This window comes from Arachis hypogaea, chromosome 3 (genome assembly GCF_003086295.3).
Source record: "Arachis hypogaea cultivar Tifrunner chromosome 3, arahy.Tifrunner.gnm2.J5K5, whole genome shotgun sequence".
Taxonomy (NCBI): Eukaryota; Viridiplantae; Streptophyta; class Magnoliopsida; order Fabales; family Fabaceae; genus Arachis; species Arachis hypogaea.
Window position 1 is genome coordinate 43,517,199 of NC_092038.1, and position 7,522 is coordinate 43,524,720.

Below are 7,522 nucleotides of genomic sequence, written 5' to 3' on the forward strand. Positions count from 1 at the left end.
GAAGGCTAAATGCAAATATTGTGGTAGCTTAATACAATATGGGAATGGAACCAGCTCAATGGGTGGTCATTTGAGAAGATGCAAGCAAAATCCTAATAAGGATTCAAATAAAAGAAGAAAAACAACGACCACACCGACTATAGATGAGCGTGGTGTTTTAAATTCACCCAGTGCTTCTAAATTTGACCAAGAGGAGGCTCGAAGGGCACTTGTGAAAATGTTTATTGGGGAAGAGCTACCATTTCGCTTCGTTGAAAGCCCAAAATTCCAAAAATTTGTGCATGCCCTACAAGCAAGATTCAAAGTTCCTTCACGGACTACATTAGCACGTGACATTGGAGCTCTTTATGCTGAAGAGAAGATGAAGTTGCAAGATTTTCTTTCGGCAAATTGTGGTAGAGTATGTCTAACCACTGACACTTGAACTTCAATTCAAAATTTTACTTATATGAGTTTGATAGCACACTTTGTTGATTTGGATTGGAAATTACATAAAAAAAATACTTAATTTTTGTCAAGTGACAAGTCATTCAGGAGAGGTTATAGGAGCAACAATTGAATCTTGTTTAAATAATTGGAATTTGAATCGGGTCTTTAGTGTGACAGTTGATAATGCCTCGTCTAATGATGTTGCAATTAAATATCTCAAGCAGCGATTGAATTCTTGGAATAGCATTATTTTGAATGGTGAATTTATTCATATGAGGTGTTGTGCACATATTATAAACATAATTGTAAAAAGAGGGGTTGAAAGAGATTGATGAATCGGTCTTGAGGATTCGTAGTGCAGTAAAGTATGTTAGATCTTCTCCATCTAGAGCTAGTAGGTTTCAAAAGTGTGTTGAACTAGAAAAAATCCAATATAAAGGCTTGCCTTGCATGGATGTTGAGACTAGGTGGAACTCTACCTACAAATGTTAGAGGTAGCTTTGAAGCATCGCAAAGCATTTGAGTTGCTTGCTTTGAAAGATAATACCTATAAAGGAGAGATGAATGGAGGAAAAGGGAGAGGTGTTCCTTCTGATTCAGACTGGGAGTATGCTGAGTCCATTGTACCATTTTTGCGAGTGTTCAGTGATGCCACTATACATGTTTCTGGTACCTTATATGTTACCAGTGATATGTATATGAAGGAAGTATTTGCAATTGGACGATTTATTCGTCATTCTTGTGATTCTGTTGATTTTAGTACTATGTCAATGGCAGAAAGGATGAGGGTTAAGTATGAGAAGTATTGGGGCAATCCTGATTCGGTGAATATGTTGTTATTGATTGCTATCGTACTTAATCCAATGCAAAAGATTGAGTATGTCAATTATTTCTTGCATTACTTCTTTGGAGAAGAAAAAGGAGGCGAATTGAAGTCAAAGTTATCCAAGTGCATAAAGTTACTTTATCAGCAATACCAAAGTTCTGAGGAAGCAAGTGAAGCTGATACGCAAGATGTTCAAGCCAACAACATTAACACCGATCTTCATGGCATGGGCTTTTTTCTGCAAGCAACCGGTCGTAGAACAAATACAAGATCTGAACTTGATAGATATTTACAAGAAGAATGCGAGCCATACTCCCATAAGTTCGATATACTAAACTGGTGGAAGGTCAACTCAACCCGATTTCCAATTCTTGGAAATATGGCTCATGAGGTATTAGCTATACCTGTTTCTACGGTAGCTTCGGAGTCTGCATTTAGTACTGGAGGAAGAGTCCTCGATCCATACCGCAGTTCCTTAACACCTAGAATGGTAGAAGCCTTAGTCTGCACAGGAGATTGGCTTAAGGAAGATCTTTTCTCTGCTTTAGATGATGATGGTGAAGTTCTTCAACAAGTTGATTAAGGTATAAAAATTATTTCATATTTCTTCTCATTTTATTTTATTTTTGTTTTTGTTATCTTTCTATTTTAGAATTTAGGTATTAGTTACCAATTAAAATTTGTTGAATATAGACTTGATAATTAATTTGATTCCCTTGGCAGATATATTTTACTCTAATGATGGTGCTTATTCTATGGCGGCATCAATTGATAATCTTGATGATGACTAGGTATGCTTAATATTCTCATTTGGTTTAATACTTTCATTCAAAGATTTGTTTTAAAATGAGAAAGGTATATTTTGTTATTTGCAGATATATTTTCCTCAAAGGTTGTGGTTGTTTGATGATTTTGTTGGCAACTTGGCATCTTTTGATACTTTGTGGTTGTTGTTTTAGAGAGATTTTTTAGTGGTATTCTTTTGATGTCTTGAGAATGATTAAATGTTATATAGATTAGCTATTGTCATTAGATTTATAAAGAACCAAATTCTAGTTGTAATGAATTTATATACTTTAAAATGACTTTAGTATTAATTTTACTTTTAAAAAAATTATGGTTTGAAAATTGAATTTCTAAAAACGGGTTTTAAAAGTGAATTTTTTGTTAAAATATCTAGTTTGAAAATTGAATTTTTAAAAACTAGTTTTAAAATTGGATTTTGTTTAAAGAAACTGGTTTTAAAACTGGATTTTCAAAAATTGGTTTTAAAACTGAATTTTTGGTTAAAAAATCTGGTTTTAAAACTGGATTTTATAAAAAAAACCGGATTTTAGATTTAGATTTTTTAAAAAAACCAGATTTTAGATTTGAATTTTAAAAAATGGATTTAAAACCGGTTTTATATGTAAAATTGGATTAAAAACCGGTTTTATACGTAAAACTGGATTTAAAACCGGTTTATAAATAAAACCGGATTTAAATTCTAAAACCGGTTTAAAATCGGTTTTTATTTTTCCAAATCAGTTTAAAATCGGTTTCTCTCTTCAATCCAGTTCTGGTTTGGTTTCATGAACCATAAAACTGGTTCTGAAATGGATCCAGTTTGGATTTATAAAAATTCAAACCATGCCCAGCCCTAACTGTGAGTACCATAAAATATATGGTCACTCCACAAATGACTGTTACGACCTTAGGAATGTGATAAAAAAGCTGGCTAGAGAAGGTCGGCTTGACAGATATCTCATAGAAAGGTCGGATGGTCATGGAAAAAGAAAGCGAGATGATGTAGATAGAAGATACCCGTCACCGCAGACTCCGGAGAGACATATACATATGATCTCAGGAGGGTTTGCAGGAGGGGGCCTCACCAAGTCCTCTCGCAAGAGGCATCTCAAGAGAGTCTACCAGGTCGGAGGAGAGTCGTCTGACCTCCCTACCATTTCATTCACAAAAGAAGATGTGCAAGGAATAATTCCTGGACACGATGATCCAGTGGTAATAACTATGATCCTAGCAAATGCCCATCTCCACAGAACCTTAGTAGATCAAGGAAGCTCGGCGGATATCCTTTTCAAGCCCACTTTCGACAAGCTAGGGTTGGATGAGAAAGAGTTAAGAGCCTATCCCGACACCCTGTACGGACTAGGCGACACGCCAATAAGGCCACTGGAATTTTTGCCCCTCCACACCACTTTTGGGAAAGGGGAAAAATCAAAGACTCTGAGTATAGACTTCATAGTCATCGATGTGGGGTCAGCATATAATGCTTTAATCGGCAGAGCCACCCTTAATTGACTCGGAGCAGTGGTATCCACTCCCCACCTTTGTATGAAATTTCCGACATCAGCGGGAATAGCAACGGTGAGGGGAGATCAGAAATTGGCAAGGAAATGCTACAACGAAAGCTTAAACCTGAGGGGAAAAGGCAGGGAGGTACACACAATAGAGCTCGGTGGTGCAAGGGCCAGAGAAGAGTTGCGACCACAGCCAGAAGGAAAAACCGAGGAGATACAGGTAGGTGAAGAGGAAGGAAAAAACACTCACATAGGAGCCAATCTAGGAGAAACCCTAAAACAAGGGTTGACCAAGCTCCTAAGAGACAACTCCGACCTCTTTGCCTGGAAGGCCTCTGACATGCCTGGGATAGACCCCGAACTCATGTCCCACAAGCTCTCAGTTTACCCGGGGTCTCGACCTGTACAACAAAGAAGACGCAAGCTCGGCCCTGAACGAGCCCTAGTAGTAGAAGAACAGGTACAGGCACTCCTAGAAGCCGGCTTCATCAGAGAAGTCAAGTACCCAACATGGCTAGCCAATGTAGTGCTAGTCAAAAAACAAAATGGCAAATGGAGAATGTGTGTCGACTATACCGATTTAAATAATGCATGTCCCAAGGACCCATACCCGTTACCAAACATTGATACCCTAGTAGACTCCAGCTCGGGGTATAACCAAATCCCGATGTACGAGCCAGACCAGGAGAAGACATCATTCATCACACCCAGAGCTAATTTCTGCTACGTGGTCATGCCATTTGGATTGAAAAATGCAGGGGCCACATATCAAAGATTAATGAATAAGGTGTTTGCCTCTCACCTGGGGAGCCTAATGGAAGTCTACGTCGACGACATGCTGGTAAAAACTAAGAAAGAAGTCGACCTCTTATCAGACCTCTCACGAGTCTTTGACACCATAAGGTTACACGGGATGAGACTAAATCCCGCAAAGTGTACCTTCGTAGTGGAAGCTGGAAAATTTCTAGGGTTCATGTTGACACAAAGAGGGATTGAAGCCAATCCCGATAAGTGTAAAGCTATCTTGGAAATGAAAAGTCCGACTTGTTTAAGAGAGGTCCAACAGCTAAATGGTCGACTTGCAGTACTCTCCAGATTTTTGGCAGGATCAGCACTAAAATCCCTTCCATTGTTCTCCTTATTGAGAAAGGGATATCAATTTGAATGGACCCCTGAATGCGAGGAGGCATTCCAGGAGTTCAAAAGATTCTTAAGCCAACCTCCGATTCTGACCCGACCTGTAACTAGAGAAGACCTCGTCCTATACTTATCTGTAGCAGACAAGGCTGTCGCGTCAGCCTTGATAAGAGAAGACGAGGTCGGGCAGCACCCAGTGTATTTCATCAGCAAAGTTCTACAAGTCCCCGAGCTAAGGTACCACAAACTAGAGAAGTTTGCCTACTCCTTAGTGGTAGCCTCACAAAGGCTACGACCTTACTTTCAAGCTCATACAATAAGAGTCCGCACGAACCAACCCATGAAGCAAATCCTCCAAAAAACGGATGTTGCAGGGAGAATGGTTCAATGGGCAATAGAGCTCTCCGAGTTCGACTTGAAGTATGAAACTCGGACGGCAATTAAAGCCCAATGCCTCACCGACTTCATTGCAGAATACGCAGGAGACCAAGAGGAAAAACCAACTATATGGGAACTCTATGTAGATGGATCCTCAAATAAGACGGGAAGCGGTGCAAGCATAATATTGGTAGATGAAAGAGGAACCCAAATAGAGGTTTCCCTCAAATTTGAATTCCCAGCTTCAAATAATCAGGCAGAGTATGAAGCCCTGATTGTTGGATTGAAGCTGGCAGAAGAAGTCGGTGCCACAAAGGTGATGATATACAGCGACTCACAAGTAGTGACCTCCCAAATAAGTGGAGAGTATCAGGCAAAGGACCCAAATATGAAGAAGTACTTGGAAAAAACTCTGGAGCACCTTGGGCGCTTTGTGAAGACCGAGGTCAAACATATAACTCGGGATCTGAATAGCAGAGCAGACGCCCTATCCAAGTTATCTAGTACGAAGCCAGGAGGGAATAACAGAAGCCTAATCCAAGAAACTCTCCAGGAACCCTTAGTGGTAAAAATAGAAGACAAACCAGAGGTCCTTGAGGTAGTCGGATTAAACCTCGGATGGATGAACCCTTTGGTCGAATATATGAAATTTGACATCCTCCCGAAAGAGGAAAAAGAGGCTAAGAAAATCCGGAGGAAAGCACAACACTATACCATGGTGAAAAATATTCTCTACAGAAGGGGGATATCAACACCATTGTTAAAGTGCGTACCGACCTCAAGAATCACCGAGGTGTTGGAGGAAGTTCATAGTGGGATCTGCAGAAATCATCTCGGAGCAAGGTCACTGGCCAGAAAAGTAATCCGAGCTAGATTCTATTGGCCGACCTTGCAGAAAGATGCCATGGAATTTGTGAAGAAATGTCAACCATGCCAAATGCATGCAAATTTCCACATGGCTCCCCCCGAGGAGCTAATCAGTATAACTTCTCCATGGCCCTTTGCAAAATGGGGAATGGATTTGTTAGGTCCCTTTCCCCAAGCGCCAGCACAAGTCAAATATCTAATTGTGGGAATCGATTACTTCACAAAGTGGATAGAAGCAGAACCCCTGGCTACAATCACAGCCCAAAGAAGTCGGAGGTTTCCTCTACAAAAATATCATCACAAGTTATGGAATCCCTTATTCCATCACTACAGATAACGGAACCCAGTTCACCGACTCTACCTTCAGAAGCTTGGTGGCCAGCATGAAGATCAAACACCAGTTCACCTCAGTGGAACATCCACAAGCCAATGGACAAGCCGAGACAGCCAACAAAGTCATACTGGCACGATTGAAGAAAAGACTACAAGAAGTAAAATGAGCCTGGACAGAAGAACTCCCACAAGTACTATGGGCTTATCGGATGACGCCACAATCTGCTACTGGGGAAACACCCTTCCGACTAGTCTACGGCGTAGAAGCCATGATACCAATAGAAATCAATGAGCAAAGCCCAAGGGTAATTCTCCATGATGAGATCGGAAATATACAGGGGCACAAATAAGAGCTTGATTTGCTCCCCGAAGTCCGAGAACAAGCCCAGATAAGAGAAGAAGCATTGAAGCAAAGGATGACCACAAGGTACAACAAGAAAGTCATTCGAAGGAGCTTTGTCCCAAACGATTTGATCTTGATCAGAAATGACATTGGAGTCAATAAATCAGGGGAAGAAAAGCTCGCTGCAAATTGGAAGGGACCTTACAAAGTTAGCGAGGTCTTAGGGAAAGGTTATTATAAAGTAACCGACCTGAACGGCACCGAGTTACCGAGGTCGTGGCATGCTTGTAACTTGGAAAGGTACTATAGTTAAAAGCGAACTCTACTCCCTGATGTACTCTTTTCCCAAACTTCATGATTTTTTCCCAAAAGTTAAAGGGTTTTTTCTGAAGAAGGATTTTTAACGAGGCATCATAGTAGGGGCTAAGGGGGAATAGATTATAAAACCCTTAGTAGCAATAAAGGTACCCTTCCCAATAAATAAAGATCTTTTTTCATTTACGATATCTCTCATAAATTCCTTTTTTGTTTTTTTCTCTACGAAACGCGCCGACTTAAGCTCGACAAAACGTGAAAGTCCCATGAACCGACCTAGATGGTCGTCAGGATAAAACGACGAGGTACAAGTCAGTGTAAAGAGGTTATAAAAGTAGATCGTAAGAAACTTGAGACAATCTCCGACTCATAAGTCGAGGGTAAAATCGAGTAGAATAAAAACGCATCGCAAGAATAACCTAAGACATAGGAACTCAATTCTGAAATTGAGTATAAGGAATACCCCAAAGGGAGATTCAAAAACCTATCAAAAAATATCAAAGCCAAAAGCTGTCCCGAATCCTTAGAGAAAAAGGAACCCAGAGAGACAGACAACTGAGTAAAGGTTTTAAAGAAAGAAAAGATCAAAAAGGGATA

At 40.2% G+C, this 7,522-nt stretch overlaps 1 long non-coding RNA gene across 1 annotated transcript; it reads left to right on the forward strand.

The window, feature by feature from the left end:
* Positions 1 to 225: 225 nt before the first annotated feature.
* Positions 226 to 1,315, forward strand: LOC140182634 (uncharacterized). Its single transcript, XR_011878609.1, has 2 exons — positions 226 to 400; positions 1,118 to 1,315. It is a non-coding gene; the product is annotated as an uncharacterized lncRNA (long non-coding RNA).
* The last annotated feature ends 6,207 nt before the right edge of the window (positions 1,316 to 7,522 follow it).